This window comes from Vespa mandarinia, chromosome 1, assembly GCF_050613455.1.
Source record: "Vespa mandarinia isolate Hongniang chromosome 1, ASM5061345v1, whole genome shotgun sequence".
Lineage (NCBI taxonomy): Eukaryota > Metazoa > Arthropoda > Insecta > Hymenoptera > Vespidae > Vespa > Vespa mandarinia.
Window position 1 is genome coordinate 12,417,543 of NC_140810.1, and position 20,031 is coordinate 12,437,573.

Sequence of the window (20,031 nt, forward strand, 5' to 3'; positions counted from 1 at the left end):
TGGAGAACACGAATCAAAGAAAGAAAAAGGTAAGGAGAAAGAGAAAGAAAGAGAGAGAGAGAGAGAGAGAGGGGAGAAAGAGGGAGAAAGAGAGAGAAGAGAGATAGTCACGTATGGAAATCTTAGTAAGTGAGCTAAACTTGGATCGAGTCCAACTAGTAGTAAACATCTTGACATCTATATCTGCGCCCGCCTAAATTGCGTTTCGACCATCTTCCTATTCTTTTCCGTTGTCCCTACTCGCTAGACAGTTCGCCTTGGAACGAAATCGGGATTTTCATTTGATTTCTTTTTTCATCTCTTCGTTTCTGCCCCTCCTACCACATTCATAAGTATGTACTATACAGAGCTCAGAAGTTTGCCCTCGGGACAGCATAAAGACAAGAAATTTTCTATCGCTTTGCCTATCCCCACTTTCCTCTCGAAATACACAAAGTACTCAGGATTTTCACACACATCAGTTTTCTACCGTTATCGGCTTCACACAAACAAATATTATCTTTAATTTCAAAAGTGTCATTTCAGCAGTCATTTTAATAAAATTTGATTGTGATTAGTTAGCTCTTGTGTTTTATTAAATGCATCTTTGACGTTAAAATTTCCCTTTTTAAACCTAGTTAAGTATCGGAATTAAGTATCTTTGTCAGGTTGAATCATCAACAGCAATATTTCCCGAACTTTTCCTATAATCGAACATTTTACAATTCTTCGCGAATTTTAACGAAATATTTTGATTATTTTATAGAGTAGATAGGTGTTAATAATAAATAAATTGAGCAAGTAAATATAAGAGTTAAGAAAACAAAACAAATATTTATTCTAAAATTTTAATTATGTGAAACAAAACATATAAAAATGATAAAACAATATTAATTTTTATAATCTTTAACGAAACATTTATTGACTTTACATAGAACACAAATGTTCCGCGGAACATAGTTTAGAAAACATTGATCCATATATATCAAAAATATTTTTATGGATTTACGACATATTTTTACTGCTTTGGTAATAAAAAAAAATAAATAAATTATCAGAATCTGTAGTCAGTTTAAAAAATCCTTGACAACAATCTTAGACGATCATGTACACAAAGAAAATACAACGAATCAGTGACTAAACTGAAATTGAATGGAGATGTGTGAATGTATACATTTAAATTATGTACAATAATGTTGTAATCACTGTGGTCGATGAACTGAAATGTGTGAGTCGACCTATATTTCTCAACTATTGAAACAGAGTAAGTCACACGCGATGTAACGAAGTCAAAATAATCGACAGAATACTTATCGAAAAAGTTGCATACTAACTTCGTGTTTATGTATAAGTGAAAAATAAAATGAATCGTTGTTTACATTCATTCATCTATGACTAGATAAAGAACAACTTCTCTGTTAATTTAATGTTAATTTAAACGGAAATGAAAATACTTTTTACATTTAATATTAAATATAAGAAAATTAGTATATAATTCATCGAAAGTAAAAAAACGAATTAACTGATATTTTAGTATAAAAAAAAATAAATAAATAAACGTCGCAAGACGTTTCACGAGGCATCCACCTGAAACGAGTGAAGAGAAACATGATAAATCGTCATCGAACATCATTTATTATGACTCATTCGCGAAGACTTCAATGAGGAAAGAAGAAACACGCATGGCCCACATATGAATATACAAAAGCATGTATGTGTATATGTACAGTTATATATGTTACGAACTGGGTGGGCTGGGGTGTCATAGTTGTTGAATCGAACTGCCGGCGAACAAATGAACAAGTGTGGGCGAACATATAACTGAAGAACCAAACACCATGCCACCTCTTTTATCCATCTCCTCCGTGTCCTTTCCAACAACTCCACGGCCATAAATGACTCTTGACTTTCCGTTGCGTATTATTTCTTCGAGCTACGCACATATTCAGCGTTAATGCGCGTTCATCCACGAGCAAACGGCTTGCTGAGGTTAGTAAAGTTAGAACAAGACCGGAATTTGTTTGAGTTTGATTATGGTACCTATTAAAATTCTTTTTCCGCTCCACCTGCCTTTCGGAATCACTTGCTTTTCCTATTCGTGCAAGAGATAATAGGTCCTTCGACGACCGATATTTCGAAATAATCCTCGGCTTACGAGATTAGCACGAAGATATATAAAAAAAAAAAGAGAGAAGAAAGAGGAAGTTATGTTATTAAAAGATTATTAATTATTTGCTCGTGTTAAAAAGAAGAAAAAACAAAAAAAAATAAAAAACAAAAGAACTATGGATATCGAATCGAAAAAGTTCTCTTCGATGAATACGATCGAAAATAGAATAGCGAATGTGTTATTTTATGCATGACTAAAGCGATTGAGTCTATTCCCTCTTTCTTTTTCTTCCATTTTTGCCTCCGATTTTATTTTTTCTTTTTTCCTTTTTTTTTTGTTCAATAATCCTTGCATTACGTTATGTCGTAACGTTCGAGTGCATTCATATTCGATTTACATTCTCGAGATTTGTTATTATTTCGAGTCATCAGATTCATAACGAGAACGAAATGTGGTATCCTGATAATGAATATTAATATGAGGAAGCGAAATTTATCAGAGTGTACAGCAAATATATTCCATTTTCAGGTAATTATCGGTTTATTTAATCGAACTGTTAATTGGATTGCGCCGTAACGTATACCTACACTTGCAGAGCAAATTGAATAAACCTTCGTAGGGCGTTTGTTGCTTGGACGATTGTCGCTCTATAATTACAGCCTTCGGTTCCCAAAGGGTACATCATGACAGATCGATAATCGTGACTTAGAGCAAAGGGGTCAAAGGGACCTTCAGAATCGTATGTCCTCGGCTTCATCGACTTAAGTGCGCTCATTGATTTTAATGATTAAAAGGACTTCAAAAATTGATCTTGACTATTCGATTGTATATTATTATTATCATCGGATGAGTAAAAAGAAAATTAAGAATAAAGACGATCGAATGATAAAATGATATCTATTAGTTTTCAAGGCTCAATTAATATGTTTATCATAATCACCTTTTCTTTTTGTTTTCTTTCACGACACTATAAATTTGTATCATTCAAAAGTAAATTAATATCGCGCGAGCTGTGCCATTTGCAATTTTTATGTATGCATCGTAGTGGTTAGTTAAAATTCGCTAGCAACCTCGATACCATGGAATAATGTAGAAAAGAAAAAAAGGAAAGAAGAGGAAGAGAGGAAACGACAAACTCGGATTCGAAAAATGAACCAAGCAAAGAGATTTAACTAAAACTACCGACAGAAGAATATAAAACTGAAAAAAAAAAAAAAGAAAAACCACGACTTAACGAAGTAATTGAGGATGCTGGTATTCTCATAAGTCGTAGTCTCCGTAAGGGAGAAATTATACTACAAGTTTTCAGTCTCTACCGACTAACATACAACGTGGCATAGCAGATATATAGACCTTTCACAGAAACGTATACAAAGTTAGGGATTGCCGGCTGCGTCAAGAAGCGTTAGGAACACACGCACGTACGTAAAAGAGGACAAGCGGCTCGTAAAAGAATAGTGCAAGCGCTCAAGGAGGGAAAAAAAAGAAGGAAAAACTTCGGTGTTTAACTTATACGTGCCATTCTGCGACAATATGCGCCGTTACATATTCTACGTGGCCGTGTGTACTTATAATATACAATATACTGAGAAAACACATAGATGCAAACGTTTCTGCAGAAACGCGAGCAGTTTTTTCGTATTTATACGTAAAGAAAAATGACGTAAATAAAAAGAGCACACTCCCTGAACTCGTTCACTCGACTCGGCTTATGTCCTGACAATTTACTAGAAAAAAAAGAAAAAAAATCGTCAAACGTAATGCGCAAAGCTAATAAAGTTTATTATAAGAACAACTTTCTTTTATTTTTCTTTTATTTTTCTTTTTCTTTTTCGTTGGTTCTATCAGCGCATGTACCAATAACCTCGATTGATTTATTGCGGACGATTATCCCAAACGATTATTTGCCAGTAAAGTTCGTAAATTTTGAAAGAACTCTGATCGTTCGCTAAAGCGACGAGTATCAATAATTAAACGTCGATTACCAAAGTAATTACATTAATTCATTAGGAATATAAGTGTTAAAATGATATTTTCATATTTTTGTATTTCTCTTCGTGCAGAAACTGTATGTTCAATTGTAAAAATCATGTTCTAAAAAGTCATTCTAAATGTTTCTGTTTCGAAAAACTTAAATTCACAGGAGATCTACCCTCGCAATCAGCAGAATATGTTCTTAAAATCGTACACCCTGTAACAGAAAAAGAGTTGAAGCGTGAAAGAAAACAACAAAGCACGATGTAGATCGAAATAGGTGGAAGTCGAGCACCTTTGGCCGTCATGAGAAGATACTCTCTTTCTCTCTCTCTCTCTCTCTCTCTCTCTCTCTTTCCTGTTTTTTTTTCATCGCGGCAGCGAATTGAGTCGTGACGAGTCCCGACGGTGCTTCGACTCGTCGGAACTCTGAAAATCCCTAGAGAGATCATTGACCCTCCCCCCTCTCTCTCTTTCTCTCTCTCTCTCTTTCTGAGGTGCTCTCGGAATTCCGAAGCAATAAGAGGTGAAGGTGAGGGTGTAGCAAAAGCAGAAAGTGGACGGATAAAGAAAAAAGAAAAAATGGAGGACGAGGGATAAATTCGATATCGATACTCTCTTCATTCTCTATATCTCTATCTATTTGCCTCTATTTTTTGCTCTATCCTCTAGCAATATCGCACCATATATCGGCATCGTGTCCGATCGAATTGCTTGTTTATACCTATACCACTCATAACGATTCGGTCGAAGCAGAGATGACACACTCTACTTTCATTCGCTCTTTCCTTCCTCCTTCCTCTTCCTCTGCTTTCACTCTGAAAAAACCGTCTGCCTCTAATATTTCCCGAATGCATGATAGGAGAGAGAAAAAGAGGGGGTGATATTAAATAGTCGCTCTGTACATACACGATCATGAGTTTTCTTTGAATCTTACTCGCTTGTATCTTTCTCTCTTTTTCTCTCTCTTTTACTGACTTATTGGTTCTATTTCATCCATATGATTAATTCTTAATGTCACCTCATTTTTTTTACTTCATAATGAATCATACAACATTACATCGTTGAAAATTATATCATTTCAATACGTTTGATTTTTGTCTTTCTCTATTTATATTCGTCTTAGCTTGAAAAAATCAGAAAAGAAATCACAGACTCACTTTCTTTTGAGTCCATTGCATTTCTTAGCAGGTTCTATTATTAATGATGTCTGTATACTGAATTAAGTCATCCCCCGTGTATTTACTTTCAGTAAACTGCTGGAAGATCTCTTTCATTTAGCAGAGTGCAAACAACTTAGAATGACGTACAGCATTACCATTATGTTGTTGTTACCATTATGAGTGTTGTTTGGGGAGATGAAAAAATAAGGATAAACATTCTTTTCTCTCGGCTATTAAATCGCTAATCTAATTAACGCTAAGCGGACAAGAAACAAAAAGCGAAGACGATTATAAAGATATATACAAAAAAACAAAATTCTCGCTTCTGTGAACAAAACATTACAAAAACTATTATACTTAGTACATATATATATATATATATATATATTATTATTAATTATATCGTTACTAATAACAATTTCAATATTGACGAGAAGCATCGATTATAACAATATAAATTTGAAATTGAATTAAAATATAGAAAACGCGGATTAATATTATCAATAAACGACACTTGATCGTTAAGATAAACTTTTTTAAAATTGCTTTGATTACTTTCGTACAAGCTGACCTATAAAAACGAAATAAATTTTGTAGAAAGCCATCCGACAGCACACGAACGTTTGCTACTATGCCTGATATTAAACGTTAATTTTTAAACAAAAAGTATTGGAAGCTGTGACCTCGTTTTCGAGATACGAAATATCTATCTTTATCACGCGAGATAAAAGGGAATCATTGCAAAAATTATTGGAAATGAACGAAAAGAGAAATATTTGGATAATTAATTGTTAATGATGCATGTAAAAAAAGACGTTGAAAATTCTGTAAACCCGTCCAAATTTTTGTCTCATTTTGTATTTCTTAACTATAATCGTTTATCTCATAAATGAAATGTCAATGAAAGCTTTTCATTAGCGAACGAAGCTTATCTTAGCGAGTCACTCAGAGTCAACACATAGCTCGACGTGAAAAAAAACTTAATTCTCTGAAAGCTTACGACGTCCGCTTTATATGCATTTATCCATTTTTATGCGAATATCACGTCAAAAGGCATTTCGAAATCTGTCATTTCAACTGGAAGATAACAAATCATGAAAGAGTGAGCTTCTCTTCAAGGCATTCGAGGAAGAAGACTAAAGAAGCCGATAAACGGTCTAGACTGGATTCGATTAACCGACAGATAGGTTGAAGGTGGCAAACTCTCCGATAATGTTACAATCGAGCGTTAATATCGGTTTGCGCAGTGGCTGCTGACTTCGCCCGAAGGAATTTCCCGTCTTTTCGAAACGGTGAAACTTCCGCGTCGCTTCGAATTTTGCTTTTCTCGTTTCGCTTCCGGATCGATCAATAACAGACAGGTTTGCACGAAACTGTATCCCCTATAAACTAAATATTCTTGCCGAGAAATGCAGATACGTTGGATACCAGTGAAACCAGTTAAAGATATCCTTTCGAAGAAGATTAATATTCTCAGATAACCTCGATAAACGTGACGTGACCATTGTTTCTCGCAACCGACAATCGAGCATAAAAGAATCGAGTTCGGAGATCTTTTTTCTGTAGAAAAAAAAGAAGAAGAAGAAGAGGAAGAAGAAGAAGACAAGATCTCGAGAGATCCGGCTGTACCTCAGCGAGGCGAGAGAATCAGCATCGTCAGCTTCTCGTCGTTACACCCTCTCTCTCTCTACCGAGAATGCTGCCACTCGTGCACGTGTGCGCACTACTACTGAAAAAATGCTGCGTTTGTGTACATACATCATTATACATGTAAGTACGCATACATATCCAATTTTGTGAGAGTGAATGAAAGAATATATGAAAGTACATGTACGTGCACGTGCGTTTGAACGTGAATATGCAACACTTACACACAACTAACGAGAGCATCGAAGGTCCAGAGTAGTTAGAGAGGGAAGAGATAGAAAGAGAGAAGCTATTTCCGGATGTGAGTATGTTGAAGAGAGAATGAATGAGGGGTGGAAAATGGGAGAGAACGAACAAGGAAGACCGCGAGAGGCGACCGGAGAGCAAGGGACAGAGGCAGGACAGGCGCGCGCGCGTTCATGTCAAAGAGAACGAGAGAGAGAGGAGCAAAGGTGCAACGAGGAAGCCACGAGTCTGGCGGGAAAAATCAATAGCGGTAAGCCGGCGAACCCAACCCGTCCAACCCTCTCTCTCCCTTTCTCTCTCTCACTCTCACTCTCTCTCTCTCTCTTTCTCTCTCTCACTCTCACTCTCTCTCTCTCTTTCTCTCTCTCACACACACACTCTCTCTCTCTCTCTCTCTCTTTCTCTCTCTCACACACACACTCTCTCTCTCTCTCTCTCTCTCTCTCTCTCTCGTAGCCTATTTCTGTTTCACTCGTCGAACTCAAACCAACGCGGCCACACTATCGCTCTAGCGTAAACGACGACCGTGCCTAAACCTTGTCCACCTTCGCTTTCTCGAGAACTGTTCCTTCTCCCTTAGACATCCTTTCAAGCAAGGAAGCTCTCTTTTCTTTCCTCTCTTTACCGACTGTCAGACCGTCATTCTTAAATGCTCAAAAGCTTAACGAAATCGAATATCAGCCCGTGAAATAATCATTGGAAATTCGAAACCCATTTGTTTCTCTTATTTCTCCGCGTATTTCCCTTCCCCTTTTTTTGTTTTAATTATTTTTATCGTACTTTTTTCAGAAAGAAGAAAAAAAATATCGAGTTGATCTTCGATCTAGTTATTGCAATCGATGAAATGATTATTGAACCGATCGTCGTTGCTCCATTCGTGTATATGACAACGAAATTGCTAGAGCAATTTATTCTCGTCGAGATATAGAAAGAGGAATTGTATATACAAACGTTCATTGAAAATCGCAGCCACGAGAACTATCGAGAGGATGATCATTGATCTCCGTCGAGAGGACGGAGCGTGAAAATGACGAGGATTCGTCCTATCGAACGGTCTTGCATACTACGCGACGAACGGCCAGTTAACTCGATTCGAATTCTCTTCGGGATCATTTCGAACTCACCTTCTCTTCTTCTCTCTCTCTCTCCCCTATTTCCCTTTCGGTCAACTTTTATATTGCGAACGTTCCGATCGTTATACCAAAACACAGGCTGCTCGGTATCGGAACGACGACGAAATTTGAATACAATGAACTGTTTTGAATTTTTATCGGCGTGGCAAGGGTGAAAGTGTGTAAAGAGAAAGAGGGAAAAAGAGAAAAAGGACACGAGAATGGAGAGGGGAAAAGGAAAACTACGAAAACAGAAGACAGAATGCAAATACCTGCCCGCCAATTAAACGTTAGTCACGCTGTCAGTCGTTTCCATTGGCGAAATGGACCGAAGACTGACCACGAGTCTGACTACGAACAATACTCAAGGGGGTAGTGAATTTGGAGAAAACGTCCGGATGGACCAAGAGATCATATACGATCTGTCTGTCTATTTCTCTTTCTCTCTCTCTCCTTCCTCTCTTCGTTCTAACAAGTACGATGTTATTGTAGCGAAAGAATAAGAGTTTGCGTTAAATTAAATCGCTACTTACGATGTTACGGAACGATGTTATGATTTTATCACAAATATCGTGGGATAAATAACGGTACCATTGAAACTGAGCAGATTTTAAATAGAGCAAAGAGAGAAGGATGAAAGTGCCCATTAAACGTAAACATTAAATTCATCTTTCAGGATAATATTTCTACCTCAATTTTAAGGAATCATACTCTTTAAAGACAACGTTCTGGTTTATCCATTTGCACGTACTTGACGTACTTCAGAACAAATCAATTTAACCATTTTATACTTCATTAATAGTTTGAAGAAACGATCGAAGAATGTACAGTATTTTTCTTCCGAATCATCATAAAAATTTATATAATTCCACGTTTCATTCATTTATTTGGTTTAATTCGCAAAAAACTGGGAGAACTTATGAACCCCTGTATTTCAATCTTCCTGCGGTTATCGTTTGCTGACTTCGTTTGTTAAAATAGATGATCTTACATCTGGATCAAGTTGTCCCCGATCTATCATTGCGAAAATAATTTTAACACAATACTTTGTAGCATCTGGCATCCCTTGCACGCTTGATAGGTAAGTAAATCAATTATGTAACTTTCAATTCGGGGAGTGTAGAGTAGCCATTCTCCTCACGGGTGTATGGTTCGCAAAGGTTACCAGATAGTCCTTTAAATTTACCAACTGTCTACGAGCACTTTCGGCTACAATGGAATTCGATCGATCTGCAACTCCCTACCAAACGTTGCATAGCCAACCAACTTCTACTTAAAACTATCTCAACGTAAATACTCCTCTTCGTCGATCTTCCTGCCATCGGAAGATATTCATCGAGCTTTCACGATTTAATGGCTTTTTCGAGCTTTCGAGAATATATGTTCATATCTTTTTAACAAATATCCCAATCTCACCCAAACATTATCTCGTTTTCCATTGAATTATGTGTAAATCGTTTACATTATTACATATACCTGTAAAAGATATCTCAGGAGTAAGTATCGATATTGAAAATGAAGTTTTAATAGTGATATCATTCACGAGGTGATTCCTTATTAAACAATAAGAAAAAAAATGTAGAATACAATTTTTTATCCAAGGCTTATTGTTACTGTTTTCGAGAAAATTATGTTTGAAAATACACACTCTATGTGTATGGAATTACAGCTAACATGAAATATAATATATCGAACAATGTATAATGTCAATACGTAATATAAACTCTGTGACTTTTTCTGATACGTTATAGTTAATATATTAAAAATCTGAATTAATTAAGGGGGTGATTCTTTTCCTATGCGTTTGCAAAGGATTATACCATAAATTCTCATGGTCGTAATTTTTGTCCGATTTTGATGATCAACGTCCCATTCAACAGATAAAGGTATTTTATACAATATAAGGTTGTTCAACTTTTGAAAAATGTTAGATGTATTCTTTGCAAAAATCATAATTATAATTATAATTATAATTATATAGGAAAAGTTACGAATTAAAACCTAGTAACACAGTGCATTGATTTTATGCAAGTATGCTACATCAAATTGACAAAATGATATAGTGAGTTGGGTCCAATTTTTATGTATCGCATCACTTTGGAAGAAGAAATAAACTATAGATTTTTAAACAATTATTTCTATATTGAATAAATTTAGTTAGACATATATTATTGTTTATAATCTATCCATTACATTATCATCCAGAATAACGTAATGTTTATTATCATCTATTTCTTAATGATTTGTTTTTTTGTTAACATGTTTTTCTTTGAAAAAAAATACACGGATACATTTCTCTAGTCTTCTAGCGCGTTATTCCTTTTAAGTTATTCAAGGCACAGTTGTCTTTTTATATTATTTTCTATTTTTGATTCGATATTCATACGTATTATATTATTCCAAAATATATTATTCGATTATATATATATATATATATATATATATATATATACACATCATATGTGTGTATATATTGTGTGTTGTATATATATATACAAATCATATATATATATACACATAGAAGTTTATATTATTCTGATCGAATCCACAAAATGATGCTTATGAGACGTGTGATGAAGACATAATTGTAATTATGTTTCCGCTTAATGGCTCCCTTGTTAAATCTTTCGAAAAAGTCTAAGAATTTCTACAGCTGACAGTTGTCTTACACTTAGTTATGTAGACTTTCATCAGATCTAGGTAATAATTTTTCCTTCAAGGGTTTATCCTTTCTATATCTCTTCTTTTTCATACAAACTTATATCCTACATAAATATATCTATATATGTAGAATCATGATTATAAGGTATAATAAGTATAATATTAGATGGACCGAAAAGTAATATCGCTTTCTTAAATTAAATTCAAACAAATAAATAAAGTACATAATGAGCTGACAAATGACAATCAAATATCGACATGCGCAGAAACGACATTACTTTCCGGTCCACCTAATAGAAGAAATGATTTTCATTTATACGTTATTATGTATAATATTTTATCTCTTTATCGATGCATAATTATCATCAATAGCCTATGATGTAAGTACGTAATTTATAATGCCATGAATATATTTTTACCTTTTTATTTCATCAGAACTTTACACCGAGAAAAAAAAGTTCAAGTTATACACACTTTATGTATATTAATCACTATTTAAATCGCTCTAAATCAAATTTAAATCACTTTATGTATTATCTATCGCAATAAGATCGTTAGTCTTCACGATGTATTTGTCTCTTTATTTGTTGATTTTTAAAAATATTTAAAAGGAATACTTGAGACCAAGTAATATGTTAAAATAAACGAAGAACAAAGAATTGCAATATTTTTTGCAATGAAATGTAATTATTAGTTTCTTTCTAATTATATTAGTTACTGGTAATAATAAATATTATTGCCAATTTATTATTGTAATGAATTGTAGGCAGACGTAAAAAAAAAATGCATAGTCAAGTATGTAAACAACATCAATGTTTATCTAGAAATCGCACATTCCATTTCTCTCATGGAATATGTATTAACTTCATAACAGCTGTTTTATTAAAATTAACGATCTTACATTATCTCTGATTTCTCAGCTTAGTTCTTCAATTCACGCGGCCCCAATGAAGCGAGGGGAACAACGTACTTACACAAGTATACCGATACGATGAAGCAAGAGAAGGGGCAGTTTTTGTAATGCTCTTTTAGTTTGCTTTTTTCCGTACCCGTTTCCGAAGTCACATATGTCTTGAGCGATATTGGGTGAATACCCTTAATACAAAATATTAATTACTCATTTGAAGATTATGAAAATCAAAAAAACATTACCGAAAGTTGTAATTTGACGGTTATAGCTATACATATGATTAGCAATTTTATAATTTATATAATAAAATAGTTAAGTATATATTATTTGGCCACCTCCTTTATATATGAGATGGGGCATAAGAATCCGATGATTTTTTATTGTTGAATAACATCAATTGATTCAAACTGACGAGTTTGAATAATAAAGTTTAAGAGAGAAAGGATAGTTTATTTAATGTAATTTCAATAATCAAAAAATGATTGAAATTGCATTAAATATACCGAACAATATCGTACATTCGTAATGTAAAAGTTTCTTAAAAATAATGAATCAGTTATCAGAACGTTGTGATTATTTCTAATTCCCCTTCATCGCTCTATTCCTTGCTGTAGTTTCATAAGGAGTTCTGGATTCGGACTTTTCGGCAGAGTATTCCTGCATTAAAGAAGAAGTCACCCGGTGTTGCTCATGCAATACGAACTACAGAGAACATTGAAAATGTGAGAACAGCAATATAAGTTTGGAACTGTTCAACCAGGAGACATGTCGATGCTTTACAAATTTTAAGTCGAATCCTTCATAGAATTTTGCATAAGGACCTTAACTTTCCATTCATATAAAATGATTGTCGTTCTAAAGGCTAACAAAATGATCGAAAAAGTTATAGGAAATCTTCGAAATAGACTAAAACAATGTCTAGAGGAATGGCGGTACACATTTCACTGGAGTCCTTTTTAAAAAATAAAATGGCACGATAATATTTTTGTATTGACATAAAGAACTTAATAAAAAGATTAAAAACTTAAAACTCTATTTTACTTCAAAAATCGATAAGTTTCTGTACCCATTCTGTATAATAACATACTGTTCCAGACGCATTAAACGGAATCACCAAGAAGACATTACAAAATATACGATTCTGTTTATGTAACATGTAGGTTAATCGCTCTTATTAAACGACGTCCACTTAATCCATCCTAACATAACGCAGTTATAAACACGCTCACACTTCTTTTCATTGACTTTTTTTTGTTAATTGAGATGTAGAATTCATGCAAGATAATGATGAAACGTGGGATTGCATAAATAATGGCAGGGCCATCCTTGTTTCGATAAAGATGCATGAGCTATTAACAGGCAATATTATCTAAGTCTCATTAGTATCATAACTAGTATGATAAAATAAAGATATTTAGACAAATTTTTTTTGAATATTTGTAATTAAACTCAAATCAGTCCTATTTCGTATATACATAACATGGAAATTTCTGATTCTCTAATCGATTTTTTTTTAATATTATTTAATTTTCAGATTATTCAAATCTAATGCGCTTTCATTAGTAAACTCTCTGTTGATAAATGCGATGTGCATGCATCATCCAAGTATGCAAAGATATATACATACGAAGAGCAGGAAAGTTAGCAGTCATGTACGATCGTTTACTGCTAATTGCGACACGGTGAGATGAAAAGTGATGATTCAGGCTTGTGACGCCATAGTTATTCAAACTAAAAACTTTACGTCAAGAACAATTGGAACATTTATAGAACTCCTCTGGAAATGTTCAAGAAAGATGAAGTAATCTTTAGAAACTTAAGACAATCGTTTCGACCTTAAGAAGATTTTGTAATCAAAGAACTGTCAGAAAATATAGTCTGGAAACAGTAATCAATTGGTAATTATCTAATGCAGTGTATCGAAAGTAACCTTGAAGAAAAAAATATCAATAACGGCGGAGTTTCGGTGAACAGTGATATCCTATACTTAAGTGATCCTGAGTGTTTTGTCATTAAGTAATGTTACGATTGGAATAGCGTGTGTGTGCGTGTGACTCGAAATAAAAGCTAAGTCCCGGGAGAACAATATCAGTTTTTTTTGTAGTTAGTCTTAATTCAGCGATGGACAATCTTAATTCACCAATTAATAATTTAAGACTAAAGACTGATTGATTCTGCAGTTTTAATAGCGAATAGCGTTTCTAATGCATACATACACACACATAATCTTTTAGACGCCTACAATAACTACATTTCTCTTTTACGACTTTCAGCGTACATACACTCATGTTCGGCGGATTATCTATAAAGGATGTAATTGAAGAGCAATTACATTACTAAAAGGATACGCGTGTTATAACGTCAAGTATCCTCGATAAGGACTAGTCGTTATCGTCGGTAGTATAGTGTTCAGATACTTGGCTTTTTTGCGTAAAACCAGTTCGCGCCGATCGACTTACATGTGCGGCAATCTTATACATCATAGTATAGGTAACCTTTAGGAGCATGGTACTCACATGGCACATGACGCACGTTTAAGAAAGTTGCGTATGACTACGGTATATCCTTGAACTTGAAACGAATGCATTAAAGGCAATGCATATTCTTGGCACAATGGTAAGAAGAAAATACGTCACGCGCTGACTTATCGTTCTACGAATTGGATTACATACTCGAGTAATAGTTGAATAACGCTATAAACATCATGGCCCGCTTCAGATTACATATGTATGAATAAAAAGAAGTATTAAAAAAAAAATTGTTGATAACTCATTGACGATAATATTCATAATAAATTTATTTATTTTTCATCAGGGTTACATTGATATTTACAAAGAATATAACACTTCGAAGAAATATAAAAATGCTCGCTTTCGCTTTTGATAGAAACGATCGTTCTTCCGAGTTTCGCGATTACGTAAGTCTAAGAGAGACTGAAGTCGGAAAGCGTGACAGTGCGTTCTTGACAACGACAAGGATAAGGACAACCGTACTCTCGCTGTCGACTCTTCCACACTGATCGTGAGTTAACGAAAACTGACGTAGAGATGAAATGACCGAGATATTTCTTGACAACGGAGAATCGTATATTTAGATGACAGGAAATGTGTTCGCGATTTCGTGTCTAAGAAGAATCTTTGAGTTGAATTTCTGTAACGTGGTATACCTCGATTTTCTAGTGGAAAGTTTTTTCGCTTATACGACTGGAAAAACTGCTCTTTTAAAACGTCACACGTTCTCGCGTCAAGAATCTAGAATCTACTATTAAAACATGATTAAAACGCTACTGTTTGCTAATACGCAATTAAGAGTAACGAATAATTATGAGGCCATGTAATTAAGCACGATAACCCAACGAACGTCGTTGATTGACACCTTGTTTATGCCAATGGACTTCCCGTAATGCCTTGTAGCGAATAAATTACTCAACTTCAGTTAGCTAACTAACGCCGTAATCAACAACGGTGTAACTGGTTGCAATTAAACTTTGGAAAGCTCCGTCTCTCCTCTGCGATCTCCTGTCCACTTCTATTGCAGAAACTGCCCTGTGTGATCGACGTCATACATACGAAAATACGTACTCACGTACACACATACATACATTAAAGAAAACTAGCTTTTTCACTGAAAAGTACGTCAATTTAAAATGAATTTCCTCAACTATATTTTATCATGATGAAAGCAATCTCTTATCAAACCATTAAAGTTATGTTCGATCATTCGTTTTTATCGTTAAATCACAATAGTATTCTCCCATGTTTACTATATACGCACATACATAGAGAGAATACGTAACTACATTAATAATAACTGTATCGACTCTTAATCCCATTTTCTTGGAACATTTATGCATATGAATATACGTATATCCATGCATGAATATGTTCATGCATACAACGTTACGTCATTACCGTTCTTAACATTTACTGCAAATCCCGAAGGCGCGTAATACTCACCGAATTGTTTGATGCGAGCAGAGAGCTCGCAAATACCAATAACGCGAAGCTTTACGAATTGATGCACTCGACGTTTCGCGCAGCTGTTACCGAGTATTCGGCAAAATGATCCCGTTGTTATGCGTCATGGCGCATTGTTTTGTAATTGAAACGGATTGTACATTACTAGTCATTACAAGAGAGAGAAAGAGAAACGGTACTAACAATGAAACTACATAGCAAGAGCATACACAAAATTTATTTGTAATTTTGACGACGACTAGCTTGTCTCTTACAGATTATTCTCTTCCTGATTATTGCTATTTGAAAAAAATCAGGCGATGGTCAAAACGTTCTTACTTCGTGATTAAAAGAGAAGTAAAATCAATCATTTCGACAGTAATATACATACTGTATAAATTTTATAAGCTGTGATATTGTATATATTTCCAAATAACGGAAATATATATTTTCCGAAAACTGCAAGCATTAAATCTTTTAATGTTACCTTCGAATTCGAGAATTATCTTGCTCATAATCGATATAATATAAAGTTTGCGAGTTTACTTACGTTTTCCAGCGTTCCTAAACATACATACATCAAAAATGTAATTTTAGAAAACATATCGTCAACTAACACCTGCGAATTCTTATATTCCTTTGATTTTCTACGATAGAGAAAAAGAGTACAATCTAAACTGAGAAGTTTACGAGACTTTTACGTAGTCGTCGTAATCGTCGTTATCGTAAATGAAAAATGGGATCGTAGATAAAGATGTACAAAAGCGTAAATAACATAGCAAAAAGGAGTGCGTTTGACGTTAAATGTAGCTACGAGCGATGACGTTCGGTTAGGTGACTACCGAGGCTGAAGTTTATGAGTTTTACTTTTTACGATCACGAGATATTCTTTTCACTCGCAATTTTTTTTTAAGACGATCCATATAACGTGTCGTCGAATCTTCTTTGGTGCCACGTTTAAGAAGAACGCCTGGTACTTGACAACACTCTCCGATAATTTATCCCGTGCAACTTCAAGCATATAAGACGTATATACATATGTACGTACATTCATATACGTTCGTATTGCCTTCAGCACGGGGTTAGAGCACGTAAGTTACCATAGCCCGGTATTATGCAACGCTTTACGTGCTCCCAATTTCCCTTACCTTCCGCGATGGCTAACTTTATGAGCAGTAATTTGCTACGTCTTTCTCCGAGTTTGCGTACGCATACGCACGATCTACTAGCAAGCAAAAAGATCCTCTTAAATATATAATCGCAAGCCATATAACATAAATCATTTCATCGTTTATCTATGAACTAATGAATTAATTCGTAAAATTTTATCACCTTTAATTTTATACCGAAAAAATTATTTCGTGCGAGAATGAAAACGCAAATGTGAAAGGCGTCTAATGAGGTGGATAAGAGCGTCCGCATTTTTCCTTTTTCCTTCTCCTTTTCACCCTCTTTTTCTCTCTCCCTTTCTTTCTTTCCTTCTTTCTCTCAGTCTCTCTCTCTCTCTCTCTCTTCCTCTCTCTCTCTCTCTCTCTCTTCCTCTCTCTCTTTCTCTCTCTCTTGTGATATTTTTTCCGTACTTGTTGCTGAACGAGTTTGTTTTCATCTCCGGAAAGGCTGCGGAGTAAACAACGCGATATTGACCGCTCTGTTTGCCACCGACGTGGATTGTATATAGAAGGAAATATTCTAGGCGCGATATGAACGTAATCGCGAAGGAATGTAATAAAAAATAAATAAATTTTACAAGAACTGGAAGATTTCGAGGACAAAAATCTTGCGTCCTCTTTTAAATATCGATCAAGAGATAGTGTCTCTTTCTTTCTTTCTCGAACTACGTATGTGTTTTTCATTCATTCTTTCACTCTTCTCGTCTATCGACGTTGCAATAGCCGAGGACGAATCTATGTGGAGCAGGGTTTCATGATAGAAAGGGTGAGTGCGACGTTGAAGGGGGATGAAAATAAAACCATGAGTTCTATTGGATGTCGTGTGTGCGACGCCTGTAGAGAAGAGGAGAAGAAGAGAGAGAGGGAGGGAGAAAGAGAAAGAGAGAAAACGAAAAGAGATAGGGAAGAAACGTCAACATTCACGAAAATCGGGATAAAATTCTCTCTCTATCAGCGAGTGAAAATTTCGTTGAGTCCAACGAGGAGAAATCGAGAAATTCCTCTGTATATAGGAGAAAGAGAAAGAGAACTCCGATTCTTTTTCGACGAATAAAGATAGAACAATACTGATTGAAACGATGTAGACTATCACACAAAGAATAGAAATCGCACCAAGTGTTAGGAATATAATATAAGGATTACTTTGGGAAGTAAAAAAAAAAAAAAAGAAAAATTATAAGATTATTGTTGAATTATGATTCGCTCGATCTGAAATACTATTAGTCATGTTATCTTGCAACGTAGTAATATTTATCAACTTCCGGTCGAAACTAAAATGAGAATGGTAAATTACAAGTTAGTCTTTCTGTTTGCCGTGTGTTATTATCGTATTAAATAAGAATCCAAAGCAAGAACATAAAAAAAGAAAAAAAAAACAGAAAAAGTTTGAAAAATACGAGTATGGTGTTCGCATAGAGAAACAAGCATTCATGTGCAGAAGTATTTGCAGATCAATGTAAGTGTGCAGTATTCTAGTCCGAATATTGTCTGTGTGTGCTATCTATCGATGTACAGGAGTGCTTTATTAGCATATCGAGCTCTGTCACCGTCTGGGGTGGCGCCGATAAATCCCCGAGTTATGTCAGCGTAGATATATCGCTCAACAATCGATTAACAACGATAGGCTTGCCATTGGAGTTAGTTGTCTTTGCTGTTTGTGGCCTGTGGCATTACTCTGTAATCTCCTTCTCGATTCTCTTCTATCTTCAAAATACCATTATCAATAAAACTAATTAATTAGTTTTCATTATTCTTAAATTCATGTGAATCGTTCCAATTGCGTATAATGTCGTGACGTCGATTCCTTAAATGTACATGGAAAAATAAGATTGTAGTATCGAGTTTTCTCAGAAAATATAATTATAAAAAAAATATGCCTGATATACGAATGCATGCATACATTGCATGTAATCGTTTATTACTCTAGAATCTAGGTGACAAACTTGATATTATTGCTACCGTTTAATCGAGGGACTTCAGCTGGGTAGAGGATTTAATAACTTTGGCGCAAAGCCCCATTTCCAAGCCTCTCAGAACGTCTAATCGATATTCAATTTTACGCCATGTGCTGTCTAGCATGACTGGCGTCGCCGCTGCGATGGCATCAATTATCCTAGGCATCGGTATTTTGATGGATGGCATAATTCCGCGGTGGATATAATATTCTAGCTCCATAACGTCGCACGGAGATAGTCCCTCTCAATTTACTATGTCTATTCCCTCTGTACTACCGCCGATTCACCGGATAACTAGATATTCCGAAGGCTCTTCTACCAGTATTTCCTAGTCGTCGATTTTCCGTTATCCCTTCGTACGGTTAACAAAATCATTCTGATGACGATCATTGAGCTCTTCTGAATATATTAGCTACGATATATTGCTGATGTAATAATCGTAGAGATATTTCTCAATCAATATTGTTTGATAACGTTTCAGCGACGGAGCTGAAGGCACCTTGCCGTTTAGTCGCAATTTAATTTGCGGTAAGTGAATTAAAAATATGGATACTATGTCTGGAACTCTCTTTAGCTCTTTTACCTACTAGCGTAACAGTTCGTATAATGATAATTGTTTCGAATGGTTAAAACAATGACTTTTTTAAATCTCCAAAAGCACAATGGTTATCTGAGTGTTTATATTATGAATCTCGAATATTGAGAGTTTCTTATAATCGTTATTCTCAAATTTTGTATCCGTTTAAGAACAACTTCGAGACTTTTTATTCTTAAATAGATGCTAGAATGATCGCAGAGAGCTTACTATCAGACAGAACTCTGTAATATTTCGTTTTTTTTCTGCCTCTTTCTATAATCTACATCCTTCGTGTTCAACAATACCGAATTTACTTTATATATTGTTATTAATTCGATGGTCTCATCTTTTCTCCATCCTTTTTTTGCATTCTGCTACTCTCCGACTGTCATTTTCAAAAATGCGAAACTAATTCGTATTTCCGAGAAAAAAATCAACTGCAAAGAAAAATATAATGAAGTCATTTTTTTTTCTCGACCCACTTTCAACGTCGTTAACATGAAAACTAGGTCTGACTTATCGACATCAAACTCAAGAACTTTTAAGACGCGAGACTCTCGTTCACCACCCTT

General features: G+C 34.9%; 1 protein-coding gene and 1 long non-coding RNA gene across 7 annotated transcripts in view; one reads left to right on the forward strand and one right to left on the reverse strand.

Annotated features, from left to right (window-relative positions):
* Rbp6 (RNA-binding protein 6) overlaps positions 1 to 20,031 on the reverse strand; it is a 598,400-nt gene that overhangs the window by 549,966 nt on the left and 28,403 nt on the right. The gene's annotated exons all lie outside the window — the stretch shown is intronic.
* The window catches only part of LOC118445722 (uncharacterized), a 32,089-nt gene continuing 26,829 nt past the window's right edge, over positions 14,772 to 20,031 (forward strand). Inside the window, exon 1 of one of the 2 annotated variants that reach the window (XR_014983379.1) lies at positions 14,772 to 14,823. This is a non-coding gene — a long non-coding RNA (uncharacterized LOC118445722). Of the gene's footprint in view, positions 14,824 to 17,528; positions 17,694 to 20,031 lie in introns of those variants that run through there. The other variant, XR_014983378.1, reaches the window with a different exon arrangement.